The sequence below is a fragment of the Parasteatoda tepidariorum genome, chromosome 5 (genome assembly GCF_043381705.1).
Source record: "Parasteatoda tepidariorum isolate YZ-2023 chromosome 5, CAS_Ptep_4.0, whole genome shotgun sequence".
Taxonomy (NCBI): Eukaryota; Metazoa; Arthropoda; class Arachnida; order Araneae; family Theridiidae; genus Parasteatoda; species Parasteatoda tepidariorum.
Window position 1 is genome coordinate 43,075,324 of NC_092208.1, and position 15,940 is coordinate 43,091,263.

A 15,940-nucleotide genomic window follows, 5' to 3' on the forward strand; every position below is an offset into this window, starting at 1 on the left:
GAAAATTAAAGACTGTTAATATACAGTGTTGTTTATTAACATACAGAACACCTAAGTCGCTTATACAATCATCAAACATTTTATTTTTTAGATATCTATGTCACCCTTTGGACTGATAGTAAGGACACCGTTCTCAGCAGAGCACCGAAGTCAAGTATCAGTGATCACCCAACTGCTCACTGGCAGCGATCAATGAGTGGATGGGTGGCCAATTTGATTAGCCTGTAAAAGGTCCGAGGGAGTGGAGTGTCTGTCCTCGTTAAATTGTTCTATCATAAAGTTCTCGATTTCGCACAGGCCATCGGGATTAAAAAGTGGGGGAGACATCATCTGCGCAGTTGATTCTTCCCAAATCGTCGCCGCCAATATTTTTCTGTCTAACTCTAGTTCGACGTAAATAAAATTCTACTACTAAGATAACCATTTATTATTTTATTATTATTGTTTTGGTTTACTTGCAAAGAAAAAATCGCTATGAGAGGTAATTTAGCCCTCTTTTGAAAAGGAACTCAAATATTTACTGGAGCTGTGTTTCATAAAAAAAAGCAAGTTTTAATCTTAAAGCAGAATTTATTGTCAATTGAAATTTAAACAATTTTCTGACATAAAAAAAACTAAAGGAAACAAAACTAAATTAATTAGGAAGAAATATTTTTAAGAGCTATTATTTTAAACTTCCGACAAGTGCGATAGTTGTATTTTTTGATTGGCTTGGTTTTTTTTTTATACATTGAAGTAGGTTATGAGAAATGAATACTGTGAAAGTTTGAACTCTTAAAATATTTTCCTCTCTATAGAAAATTTCAGCGGTCTAGCTAATTTTTTTAAAAGGGAAATATGAATGCATTTAAGGGGGTTTTCTAAAAAAAAGCAACACATACCCTACAGTTCTGTTTTGGCTTTTCAGAGTTATGCTCTGTCAAAGTTAGCGAAGAATTCGGTTGCTGGTATTTTTTTTGCTCTGAAAAGTTTGGTTAAACAAAGCCACCCCTATAATTTTTTTTACTGAACATCAAAGTTTACTATTAGAACAAGCTCTGTGACCCAGCACTTTTCTGAGTTATCGATGCTTTTAGTAGATATATAGCCATTCAAACTTTCGAAAAATGCAGAATCTGAAATTTTTAAAATTCAGCTTTTCCTGAAATAGCATCGTTGCTTAAAAAATTTAACTACTCCATCTTATAGGTAGATATATCTACCATCCGGACCTCGCCCTATTGTCCAGAAAAAAAAATCACCAAAATTGTATATAATTGCTATGCTAAAAACCACATCCCTCCTTTCTTTTGAGATAGTAACGAGGGATATTCCCCTTCAAAATCAGCTAAAATGAAACGATTTTATAAGAATTGTATATGCAATTAAAAGATATATTAATGGAAGAAAAACTACGAGGCGTTATGCCATAAAAAATTGAAGAAACGGATTGACGGTTTTCTTTGTAATGTATTTCTATAAAGCACTGTTACAAATGAACAATGAAGTATAAACTTAGTTAACTACCGCTTACTATTTACTCATTTCCTTGTGTAACTTAGTTACAGTTTTAAAATAAAATTTACCACGTTATCAAATAAAACGGCAATCTGATTTAACGAAACTGTAATCACTTATATTACTACACATAGTTATCAAAACTTTAGAAACATTTACTTCTGTTTCTTTTTCAGTTATAAAAATTAGTACATTCCTGGTGAGCTTTTGCATTTTACCCAGTTGAAAGATCTTTTTCTCCCTTTTAAAATTTAACAAACTGAATTTTATTTGTTGATCTTTAGAACAAAATCTGACAAATTAAGACAAAATCTCTTTCCGTATATCCGTTTTAATTACACGCAGAATTCCTGATGGTGCTGTTTTAAGAAAGTTAAATATGTCAAACAAAAATTCACTTTGTTGTTTTGGAAATCTAAATATCTTCTGGCAAGTAAAGTGTAAACTTTTAATAATATTCATATAAAATTTGCTTATTGAATTTTTCAGAAATTATGTATATTATCTGCATCTATATATACATATCATTATACATTACATTATGAAATCAAGTGCGCTTACAGTCAAGTAATCAAGAAATTTCATCAGTCAATTTGTAATTTAATCAAGTAAATCTCAGAGTTTGCATCTCTGACATTTACTTAAAAGAAATTCGTTCGCACTATTTAAAAAGGTTGTGAAGTTCAGAAAAGACTATATAACTTTTTAAAATTTTTATGGTTATATGTGACAATTTTTCATAGCCCCTGACAATCCATTAAATAATATAGTAATGGAAAAATGATTGGCAACAAAAACAGTGACTTGGAGGTTTAATGTATGGGCAAACGAGCACCTCAGTGTTTTTCTTCCATAATTATATCGGTCAATTACAGATAGAGTTCTTAAAATTTTTTTTTATTTTAGTTTCTTTTGAGGAAAAAGATCTACCGCTTCTGTCTCAAAAAGGAGCAGAGGGATGTGATTTTTAACATTGCATTTGTATGCAACTTTAGAATTGTTTTTCTTGAAAATGGGGCGAGGTTTCAATGATTTTCCTTTTCCACGTGTTAGTAGTCTAATTTACCTACAAGATGGTACAGTTACTCTTTTTGAGGGACATCCTGTTTTGAGAAAAGCTAAATAAAAATTCAGATTTCGGGTTTTTTAAAAACTTGAATGACTATATCTACTAGAAGCATCGATAACTCTGAAAACTGATGAAACACAGAGCTTGTCCTAATAGCGAACATGAATATTCAATAAAAAAACTATTGGTGTGCGGTTGTTAAACCAAGATTTTCAGGGTAGAAAAATGACAACAACTGAATTCTTCACTAAGTTTGACAGAGCGTAATTCTGAAAAGCAACAATTTCCCATGGTAACGAGTGCATGTCTATAACTAGGACACGATATACTAATAATATAGCAAAACAGAACTTTAAGCTGTTGTTGCCTTCATTAGAAAAACCCCTTGAAATATGCTCATAATTCATTTTTAAACAAATGACTTTGAACTTTGAAATTTTTTTCAGAAAAGACCAGACTCTTTTATGCACTCAAACTTCAACAATATGACATTTTCATAACCTAATTAAATCTGAAAAAAAAACATCTATCAAAATTTGAGAATTTTGCCTGATTTTCAAAATAATGGCTTTTAAGTGTAACGTTTTAAAAATATTTTTTTAAAATGTTTTCATTTTTGCTACATTTAAAACGAATTGTGTAATTCGCCTTCCCTTTTTTTAATAAACTTCAATTATCACCCAAAATCTTCCTTTGTTTTTTGATTTAAGAGAGTTGCCAACTTTCTACTCTTTTTAGAAATTTTTTTCCCAGTGGAAGCTAAGTTTCTTTTTTTGTGTTTGAATTTTTGTTCAGCAAATTTATAAGTTTATTTTCCTCACCAGTACATGTAAATGATTGAAAGTTTTATATGCAAAGCCATTTTCGTCAAGTTTTGATCCACTTTATTCCGAATCTCTTGTAGGGAGACTTTTGAATTGTTGGCAAAATTGTCAAAAGTTTTGAGAATGCTGGTCAGCGTAATAAATGTCATTATTGCATTTATCGTATATGTAAGTGGTGGAAAACAATGAATTTCTTTTTTGAGATTAAAGGACGTAATGAAATAAAATAGTTTTAGAATGAATTTATTTTTGCGTAAATTGTAATCATAAATGAATGCAAAATTTCTTTGGATTCTCACAAAAAAGGCTAGTGACACATGTAAGAACACAGAAAATGATTAAGAATCCAAATGCATTTTTGTGTCTGGTTTTATAATTTGATTAATATTAATAAGTATAATGTGATTAGCATAGCTTAGCTGAACCGTAAGAAGCAGAAAAATTGTTTAACACTTGTCATCGAAAGTATAGCTGTAAAATGTTATGTTTTTTTTTTATGGAACAGTTTTCCTCTGGTAATGAAATGAATATTTAAGTGAGTAGAAGTTTTTATTAATGTTTATTCATAACTTAAGATCATTATCACATAGCTGTTAGGTTTCTAATGTTTATAATGTTAAATTTATGACGTAGCGGTCAAATTTTTTTTTTATTTCCTTAAATTAAGTATCAGATATTAGAGTATAAATATTTTATGAAAAGCATTGTATTGTTATGAATCTGTATCAGTAGATGCTGCATATACAGGGTAGTCACAACACTGCTGGTAAAAATTTAAAATTGGCAGAGGAAGATTGAAGAAATTTTTTTAATTTTATTTAAATAAACTGGGCACCTGGTCCGCGAAGCTGCCTACATTCCATTCATCATTAAATTGCATACAGTAAGGTAAAATACATTCATTTGGCAAACATTGTGGTAGCCATAAAAAATCAAGCCGTTTGCTTGTGAAGTAATAAAACAATGAAAACATTCAATATGACAAATTGACGTTTTTACATAACATTAGAAATATTGATGGTAGACTTAAATTAAAAATAAAGATAAAACATTATTTGATATGTACAATAATTGATTTTTGAAAAATGAAAGACATAATTGATGAATATAGATAAAACATACCTTGATACATGATAAAATAACATTTTTGGAGAAAATGCAGCAAATATATTTTATCAGAGAAATATTACTCATTGAATACAATAGAATTTGAAAAAGAATTTAACGTGTATAAGTTGATAAATATATATGCATAAATTGGCTATATTATCAGAAAATAAATTTTAATGTAATTTAATTTAACTTAAGTAAAAGTCTGCTGTGAAAACTTCAGTGAATTTAACTTGAGAGTCTTGAAAATAAAAATAGAACTCACTGAGATTGAGATGGAAGATTGAAGAAACCTAGTCCTAGTGTTTTGATTTTATTGGGCACCTGGGCCGCGAAGCGGCCCCTATCCCATTCATCTGGAATTTTTGAACAGTTTTGGTTGAGCAATGAGGTAAGCAGGCAATGGAGTTGCTTTTATGAATGTTTCAAGCTCTTTGCTTGAATAACTAAAAAGGAATCAAAAATAAATTGAGCAGCTTGCTCTAAACTGTGTTTGTTTGATTTTGGAGTTGTTCAGAATTGTATCAGCATGAGTAAACGTTATTTTCAGAAAGGTTGATGAAATTATTTGTTTTGATAGTTATGATATGAGGCGTCGGAGGTGAAATGTGCAGCTATTGGTCTGTAGTTTTTATCTTTGATATAATTTTCAAATTTAAAGATTTCATTAAAATTTGCTGTTTTACATTCTATGGCTTTATCGAAAAAATCTGCGTTTAGCTTGTATATATGCTGTGATAGAGTTGGTATTTTGAGGTCTGCATGTATATTGGTATTCCGGATGAACCATCTTGCACAGGTTATTTTTCTAAGGATCTTGTTTTGGCATTGGTTTAATTTCTTCAGTAGATGTTGAGGTATCGTTGTCCAGGCAGGTGAGGCATAGGTAAGTATTGGGCGGATCATTGCTGTATATAGTAGCTTCTTTAGTTTAAGTGACATATTCTGATTATATATTAATGGTTGTATGGCTATTATTGCTGCATTTGCTTTATCTATTGTGCTTTTGATGTGATCATTCCAGGTGAGTTTGCTATTGATTATAAGGCCAAGATAATTTGCTTTTTTAACTATTGGTATTGGTATGTTGAACATTTTTGGTTGAAGTTGTGGAAGTATTTTAATTCTTCTTTTTTGTATAATTAATATTTGTGATTTTCCAGCATTTACTGCAGTTTTCCATTTTAAGCACCAGTCTTCTATTTCGTCTATATGGTCTTGTAGTTTTTGAAGAGCATGATTTGGGTTTCTGGATTTAATAATAATACCGGTATCGTCTGCGTAATAGGCTGTTATGCTGTTATAATCGGCTTTGTTTATAGGAAAATCATAAGTGTATAATATGTATAATATCGGTCCCAGAATGCTGCCCTGTGGTACTCCGGCTGTGATGTTTCTCTTTGTGGATTTTTTGTTTTTGATGGTGATTTGAAATGTTCTATTAGAAAGATAGCAGGATAGGAGTTTGATTATGCCGGGTGGAAAATTCAGCTGTATGAGTTTATATATTGTACCAGTGTGCCATACTTTATCAAATGCTTTGGATATGTCGATCATCAGGAAGGCTATTGTTTCTTTATTTATGATTGCTCTGCCAGTATAGTCTATTATTCGGAGTAACTGTTTGGTGGTAGATTGAAGAAACAAATTGTCTATTACTATATAACAATTAATAATTATAAAGTTATGTGGTAAAAAAAATTAACGAAAATTTTAAATTTCAAAGTGGTGACTTCCGATGTCCTAATATAGGTGTCAATGAAGTGCAAAAGGTAATTTATTTGCAGAATTGGTTACTGCGCTAAATTGGTTATTGCTTTCTTTTTCATCATCATCAAAATTTATTTGTACTTGAGTTTTTCTTATTATAACGCAATTCTACGATATTATCTTATTACGCTACTTTTTGAGATGAACTAATTTAAATCAGTGCAAAAACTTATTAATTGTTTCACAATTATCTTCTGGTGCAAATTTCTTAATACACTAAAAAAAAGAAGTGAAAAGTAATTCTGTAATTAATCATGCTTTTAAATCATGATTATATTAGGAAAACACAGTTTGCTTCGTTCATCATTTACTTTATGTACACTATTTTTATTTAACTAATTTTAAAAAGAAAAAGGTTCAGAAGAAGGAAAAAGATCATAAGAATAATTAGTTAGAAATTTTTTAAATATATCAGAATGTATTTACAATTTTATAGACACTTCGAACAAAAATTACTGTTTGGGCTCCTTTCTGTGGAAGTTTTCTCATTTCCTAATTTATTGCAAAAAAAATTGATTTTATGTCATGAAACGTTGAATCCTCATTTTGATTTAAATCACCAACAATGTGATGATGATTCCATTGATAAAGTTGACAGATACAATCGATTAGGATTAGGCAAACAGCATGGAAAATTTTTACCAAGTTATATTTTTTAAAATTGTGATACACTTGTTTCATATATTCATTGCAAAAGTTCTGATTCAAAACTTCAAAAGTTTCATTCAAAAACTGATTGATCATTGGGAAAAGCCTATTTCAGAAAAGCTAGACGCATTTTTAAAAAAAATTTTAAGCATTATTTCAGGTGATTTAGTTTTTATGGTTTATATAATTAGTAGCTAAAATATTTCATCAAAAAGCTTTGGTAAACTATAAGGTAGGAAAAATGAGAGAACATATTCCTCGACAAAAACATTTAGTTTCCGTAAAGCACAACTTTAGGAGCAAGAAAAACTCTTCATTAAAATCATTTTTACTATTTTTTTCATTTTATTGCAGTATCTGAAATAATGTTGCTAAATATTAAGACACATTTCAAAGAGTACTTGGTAGTGAATGAGACGAACTTGTTTCGAAAAGTGTACGTTGTAAAAAATTGGGTGCTTGCACTTCAAGAAGAAGAAGATCACGAATACCCACCCTTATGACCTATGACGTCAGCTCCATCAGATCTTTTATAAGAAAAATGGCGTGTTAAAGTTGAGCTAAGTTTCTCCATATAAGTTAAGAATGTTAAATAACGTGAAGTTAATTGAATACAGCGCCATGTCACACTTCTAATATGCTGAAATATAATTCTTCCTCATCTACGTGTTTTATTTAACTCAAATTTATTATTTGTTAATGTATCTTATTGTACCCATGATATATTTTAATTTCATGTACTTGACAGTTTCGAAGCATAACAAGTCATGTTCTACATGGCTTCGCGCCTGTCTTAGTGTTCAGTAAGAAATATATAGTGAAAGAATTGATATGTTTGTGAAAGAATCATTGTGAAATAATATAGAATGTGTCACTTAAGAGAATTGATACTTGATGGGCTTGGATTACTCGAAATAGAATGGAAAGAAAAGTTGCTAACGAAAACACATAAAACGCTTCAACAAACAATCAGGATTGAGATAGATACCCACACTACATTACTTGCAGGTATCCCATTGCGTAGGAATCTTTGAGAGTTGGAAAGGGTTAGCGAGTAAGAGGCGAAGATAACTATTTTCTTATAAACAATATTATTATATTATATAATATTAATATTTTCATACTATTTTCTTATACAATATAAGATATTTGATTATACTCACTCCACCATATTTCTTCAGCGCGAGTAAAATTTACAGAAGACAATTAAATACATTTACGTAAAAACTTAAGTTAATATCTAAACGCTTTTTTAAATTATTTTTTTTAATTCGATAAATGTTATACAATGACTGACCCTTAAGTGTTTGAAAACTATATCGTAGATTTCATTATATATTTTTTCTAGAAATACAAAAAACGCAAACTATTACTAATGGGAAATCTAAAGTAATTTCAAAAAAATTATATATATTTTTTAGTCATTATGTTATTAGACACAGATTTAGATATAACTCATTTGATATCGGTTTCATAGTGCATACTTTGGATAGTTTGCATAATTTGTAATACACTTAAATCTGAGAGATTGGATCTGCATTTTAATCGAAATAAAATCTAGAGACATTGACAACGTATCCTAAACAAAGTACTAAATTTCGTTTTTTAAATCTTTTATTTTGAAAAAATTATATGCACCAACTTCCTATTTCTACAAAATAAGAACAGATTCACGCTGTTGTAAAATGAAGAATAGGGTTTAATAAGTTTGTCCATAAGTATTACGTTTAATTTGCCATTTTGTGCAGTAAAATGGCAAAAAATTACCTTTTCTCTAGAAACGCATTGCCTTTATTAAATTATTAACAATTAATAATGTTTTCTATAGTTGAGAAGAGTTGAAAAAATATCCATTATCGCTTTCTGGCTTGCCTTTTAATTAGTAGTATTTTCTATTTCAGACCAATGCTTCTTATTTTATTTTAAAATAAAAAACAACTACCTATTCATTTTTTAATTTACGTTTGTCAATGCTGAACTCTGTTGACTTGTAATTTCGAGCCTCACTTCGAAGACAAGGAAACTCTTGGAGCAAGCATTGAGACAAATTAACTTTCATGGAAGATTTTTTCTTGGAGCAAACCCGCATTTGCTTGACAAGGAGAGGAAAACCACAGAAACCTTTAAGATTATCCAGACGGTAAGGGGATTTTAAACCATGCCCCTATTGCTACTGAGGATATTTTTACATCAGCACTGTGGCTGCTACCCGAGATAATGTTTGGTAGTTTTGGCGAACATTTTTCTTTTTATTAAAGTTATATTCTATTACTGATGAAAAATTTTCAAAGGAGATTTACATTGAAATACTTGAATTTTAAAACCATTTTATTTATTTATTTTCTTATAAACTGTATTCCATTGTTTTTGATAATCACAATAATGTATTCACATGAAGTAAATTTGTTCAGTATATTATAAAAGCAAATTTTTTTTATTGTTAATCCCCTACATTTCAGTTATTTAAAACATTATGCTCTATCAAATAAATTAGTACAATTTTAAAACGTAATACGGTATAAGCTTACTGCAACCTTAACTCATATTTCTGCAGAATAAGGAATCATGTTTTAGTTCATGTTGAGCAATAGTATCATGTAATCAAACTAAAACTGATCTTTTCTTAGAAACTACTTATGATATCACTTTGAAATGTTTTGGGGATATTTGAGTTGTATATATCAATTGTTTGTCGTGATAATGTCTTAGCGTTAACAGGAATACTTTTTGAGTTTTGAAAGATATTTGTTGAAACTCATAATTTTCATAATTCTTATAGAAATTCATAATTTCAGTTCATAATTATTCCTGCATATCATTTCACATGTATCTAAATATTCCATGAAAAAACAAAACAAAACAAACTGAAGCAGTATCTTGTTTAGATACTGAGAAACAGTACATCGAAAAAGGTCAGTTTTAGTATTATTTTGGTATATGCCCTACGAGGTGTAGGGCATATGCAGTGTGTCACATTGTTCACCATATTAAGGTTGGACCAAATTTAAATGATATTTTTATTACTCTTCAAAGTCCTTAACAATGTAATCAGGAAATCATTTTCAGTTTTTTAAATTTTTTTACCCTTTATAAACATTGAATAAACACATAAAAATGATTAATTACTTTGTGCTAATGTTCATTATTTGACTGCTTTTAATTACTTCGCTATTATTTAACAATAATTAATTTTCTTTAAATGTATTTAGTGAAAAATATTCATTAAAAACTATCATAATTATGATAAATTATGTGAAGAAATTTAATTTCTTGAAAAACATGATGAAGCAGGTGATGAAGATAAATGATGTTCAATATTTAACTACTCTTCCTTATCTTTACTACTCATACTTTTTTTTTACTTCCTTGATTTTTCTTAGTAAATATAACTATCACTATTACTTTATTCATTTCTAGAAGTAACAAAAACAGTTTAGTATCCTTATCCTTCAGAAAAGGAGATGCCTTATGAGTGAGCTTAGTGACAACTGCGCATGCGTGGGTTCGGGAAATGCGTTGATTGGTCGATTTTCTCCTTTAGCTCCGCAGGAAAGCCACATCAATGTGTGTCCCCAGTTTAGAATCGAAATGGGACTACGTGAGGATCCCGAATCTGTTTTGCATCTCCTTGGGTTTCTCCTTAAAGATGACTTCTCCGTGGGTTATTTGTGATTTATGTAGAATATTTTTATGAAAAGTTTACTGAAAGTTATTATCTTGTGGATGTGGACTACGTTGGATGCGATGTGAGGTAATATATGTTACTTTTTTCAAGGAATAATCTAAATTGCTGTTAATCTATAGGTTCCTTGATGTTTTACTATACTTCCTTATAAGATTAAAATTTAATACTATAATATGTTAAATAAAATAATATGTGTACTTCACAATAAAAGAAGTGAATAATGAAATGAGAAATTTTTAATATTTTATTCAGTGTGTATTATATTTAGGTCTTTGTATATTATATGTTTTTAATATTTGCTTTATTTTAATATGAAATAAAATAAGTGTATGGTTTAAAATAAAATTTACTGAAATTAAAAGGAATTCTAAATGAACGTTATTATTTCATCGCTAATATTATTTCATTTTGCTGAAGTCCAAATATTTCAACAGACAAAAGAATTTTTTTATATTAATGTTTTATTTTTTGGAAAAAAAAGCAGGTCTAGTAATGCCCGGGTTAAAAGGGAAAAATGTAGTAAAATTATTTTGTTATTTATATACTTGTTGAATATCTTAATGCACTGGGTAAGCAATATTAACCTTTATTTAATTATTCAGAAGGTGCATTAAGATATTAAATAAATTTCGCATAATTTTTTTAAGAAAATGTTTTTTTAAGAAAATGTTTTTTTAAGAAAATGTTTTTTTTAAGAAAATGTTTTTTTAAGAAAAAATGTTTTTTGAAATTTTAATTTTTATTTATTAAAAATTTAACTAGGAATTTTGTTTATCTAAAAGAACATCCAAAATTATTTTCTTTTGTTTTTTGAAACAAGTGTAATAAACTAATTGATATTGATTATCATCATTAAATTAGTTATCAACTTTAGTATTATACATATATTAAATTTAATTCCTTTTTACTTTTAAATAATTGATTTTTTTAGTTTCCCACATTTATGCAATTTGATATCTCAGTATTATTATTTAATATAATTAATATATATTAAATAATAAATAATTATTGTTTAATTTAATGTATTTCTATATTTCTTTAATATAATATTTTTTCGCATTTTTTTCTAAAATTTTATGAATTTTTATTTTTATTTAATATAAAATAATTTCACATTTATTAATTTATTTTAATTTTGTTATGTGAAGGAAACTAGAATGTTAATTCTTTACCGAAAGATAAAAATTATTTAAAATAATAATTTCATTAATGAAAGGAGAAAATATTTATAACTCATTTTCTCGAATACTAAATTTTTATATTTTCCAAGCATAAAAGTAAATAGTTCATGGACTTTATATGAAATTATAATTGATACATTGCCTAGTTACAACATATTGTTATAATAAATTTCATTAATAAGTATGCATAAGCTATTGCTTGAAGAATTTAATGACTTTAATTATACTTTAGAGAATGTTTATTTTATTGCAAAATAATTTATGAAGCTGTTAAAATGTTCTTTTATCCGAATTAAACCTTTCATATAAATATTTGTCACATAATATGATTTATTAAAAAAAAACCAAACTGTAGATTAAATTAAAGACTGAAAATTGTTTGTTTATAATTTCAATTCACATTTATCTAAATTCATCTTCTCTTTTGAAATAGGAAAAATATTACTCAACAATTTTGCATTCATGAAAAATATGTGATATAACGTAGGTTGTTTAACAAATGATAGAACTGTCAGACAAAAAGCTGGATGTTATTATTTTGTGATTGCTAGTTATTAAACAAAAATATTGTTTTGAGTATTTTCAATAATTTAGAGCTTTGAAACAGCAGCATAATAACTAGTTTAAATAGCATTTAAAAAAATTCGGAATGTATTAGGTTTCTAACTTTTTTTTCTGGACAAAATAAATTATCTGTAAGTACTATTTTTTCCCTTGATTATTCTATGTATTTGAGACTTCTATTTTTACCAGCAAAATTATTTATTATTGTTGCTAATTTGTGATAGTCATGGATATATTCAATCCATCCTAAATTAATTTGAACAACATGTTTCGTTACAAGTTTTTTCTCTTTTATGTAGCCGCAAATATATTATGTAATAAAAATACTGTTAGTACAAAAATATGTATTTCATATCTGTCATTTTCTCCTGATTTTGCGTAAGATTTATCTTTTACATTTAATGTGGTAGCAAAATTTACTCATTCACACTTTCTTTTTATTTGAATAATTTTGATTTAAATTGATTTTGACAACGAGGGAAGATTTTTATTTTGCAATTAATATTTTAAATGGTATAAGCTCAGTTTTCTGTAAGTTTTTCATATATATNCCAGATGTTAGAACCGGTGTCTGGAAGATCTTAAGACCAGATGGAGATGAACTAATATCTCAACAGTCTTGATTTTCATGGGAATTTGGTTTCTTTGAGATATTTTATTGCGCGGGTGGATTCATTTTACAAATAAAGATTTCATCGCTATTCAACGGGACTAAATGTATACGCGAAGAGCCAAGTTAAGTATGTGAAAGAGAAATTTAATGTTCTCAGAGACCAGATAAGCTTATCTGCAGATAGATATAATTCTTTTTGAGTTTAGTCTCAAAAGATCCTTTTAATTTTATAAAGCTAGTATTTTAGATACTACATATATATATTAATATATATATATATATATATATACACACAATTGAAATCTAAAGCTTTTAGAGCTTTTGGTAATTTTGCCAACATTTTAAAACCCTTACATCGAGAAAATTAGATCACAGTGGCGTTTCATATAAATTTTTGAGTCATTTACATGTGGTGTGAAATATAACTTTAAATCAAATTTACAAAACAAAGAATCATACATTAAAACATAAGCTTTATTACCACTTGAAGAAATTTTCTCTTTAAGCGTAAAAAGTTGGCTTTCCCGAATTAGCACAGAGAAGCTGGATTTTGTCCATCTGTAACTCACGCTACAGATGGACAAAAATTGAACAAACAGTTAAAAATAATTCTGACCAATTTATAACAATTACAAAAATATCATATAATTTGCTAAAAAGTATTTTTTTTATGCCGACAGAGATTTCGAAGAAGAGCCTTATAATATTATTGTAACCAATTTTTTATTTTATTATAAATTAATAAAAAAAACCCCTTTTAGTATTAAAACATTGCAAGCGAGTCACTTAAATAAGTTTTTGAAATTTCTGCCATCCGTACAAAAGTGGTAGCAAAACTACTTCGTTCACACTCTGCTTTTCAAAGAAATTATTCATTCCTGATTACCACGAATATAAATGATTCAGTATATAGGTAATCAGTACTAAAATCGTTCGTCGTAAATTTTCTTTTTAAATTGAAGTTATAGTTATTGTGACAAGCTCAGGGCTGTCAAGTACTACACCTTTTTTCAAAATATTTTGTATCATGGCAGACATATAAAAACCAAAGATTTCAAATTTTTTTTGACGTTTTAAAAGCTTTACTACGATAGAGATAATGCTAAGTGTCTTTTTCATATAAAATTTATGATTATTTACATGTACTGGTGTTGAAAACACCTTTATATAAAATTAACAAGGCAAGAAAAAATACTTTAAAGCATAAACTTAACAACCACTATAAAAAAATTTCCCTAAAAGCATAGAAAGTTGACAGCTCTGCAAATTTTCTACAACTCTTATGAGATCTTGCCTACCATTTTTCAAAAATTTAAACTATAGCAGATGTTATACATATTTTGGAAAAGTTGCCCACATGCAATGTGTTAATGCTTTAATTTTTTATTAGTAGGCAAAATCAAAAATCACGAAGAATAAAAGCTTTTATTAACTTCATGTTGATGAGAGCTGAAGATATGTTTATTATTGAGGATCTTTTTATGTTTTTCTTCCGAATAGAATTAACGTGAGTTATGGAGATTATTTTTGACGCTCGGTACAGGAATAGTCGTTTAAATAAATATATGTGTACGTAATAAAATTATTTAAATTTAAGATAATTTGCACTAAAGCAAAATGGAACAGACTATAAGTAGTAATTAACGAATGCAAACTGCAAATAAATGGCGTTGGTCACGAAATTGTGGAGCCTTGACTCCCATGACCCCCCTGGTCCATAACGAGCCGTTGAGGGGAAAGCTTTGCTTTACTTTAATTTTCAATTATGAATTCAGTAACTTCACGAGTTACTAAACTTGATTTCAAATTCCAGGATATATCTTTAATGGAACTTTTGTAATTGTTAAAAATTTAAGGGAGTAAGAGTCAGATTTAATTCCAATTTTAAAGCACGCGTGGCAGATATCGAATTCACTCGAAAATTAAAATGATAGTTCTAAGATGTTGGACACCCTCCCAATTTAAAATAAATAAATAAAATCTAATTTTTTGGGATTTTTTTTTGAAAAATCAAAATAAAGAGTATATAAATCACATCATCCTTTCAGAAACTGCTAAATCAAATTACAAAGAAAAGTAACTCAGTTGTAAAGTTTAAATATGAAGTAAACAGGAATGAATAATAATTAATGTGTTCACAAATTAGATACATGACAACCGAAACCTATTTAAAATTTCATTCTCGCAAAATTCCAAACCACTATGGTGTTGGATATAAAAAAAAACAGAATAGTAACATTAGATTTCATAAATATTTACAACTTAGATAACTAAGAAAACATCTTACTGCAAAAAAGTGTTAAAAACTAAAATATTATGAATGAAAACATATCTCTTAAGTTTATCTAAGTATCTAATAAAAATAAGTAGCAATCAGTTGGCGTATATACTGATTTCGAAAAGCGTATAATAAATTCAGTACATTTACTTATGATAAAAGTGTTGCCAGTTTGAACTAAAGAAATATCCACGATTTTGGGACCACGCTAGACAAACACAAATTGCTGAGTAATTGAATATTATAAAACAAAATTTAAATTAATATTAATATTATTTGTACTATTATATAATGGAATAGACTTCTAATAAGTATTATCGAATGTAAGATTCAAATTAATTGTTGCAAATTCAAACCGGTTATACCATTCAATATTATATTATTCTTTCGAATCGATTATAATTTCCTTTCTATGAGCCGAGACTCGTTTTGATTTCGAAAATGATATATTTTTTAAATTTTCTTTCTCAGTTTTAATTTCTCAGAGTTAATAGTATTATTCTCCAGTGGAGATTGAATTGCTTTCGAAAATCGATTTGAAATTCTCAAGTATAAGGATATAGTGAAGAGAAAGTTATGGAAGGTTGAAATTATTGATTATTTAAAAATATTAAATCGATTTTAATGATGAATCCACTGAGAATGAGCTTTGGTGTTTCTTTTGCATTTAATTGGATTTATAAGTTCTGAATTATTGAGTT

At 28.0% G+C, this 15,940-nt stretch overlaps 2 protein-coding genes across 3 annotated transcripts in view; one reads left to right on the forward strand and one right to left on the reverse strand.

The window, feature by feature from the left end:
- LOC107439127 (frataxin) overlaps window positions 1–15,940 on the reverse strand; it is a gene marked incomplete at its 3' end in the record, with an annotated part of 77,352 nt that overhangs the window by 22,323 nt on the left and 39,089 nt on the right.
- The window catches only part of LOC107439128 (sodium/potassium/calcium exchanger Nckx30C-like), a 230,160-nt gene continuing 224,656 nt past the window's right edge, over window positions 10,437–15,940 (forward strand). The window contains exon 1 of one of the 2 annotated variants that reach the window (XM_016051620.4): window positions 10,437–10,669. The gene's annotated coding sequence lies outside the window, so the exon portion shown is untranslated. The remainder of the gene's footprint in view (window positions 10,670–15,940) is intronic. The other variant, XM_071181363.1, reaches the window with a different exon arrangement.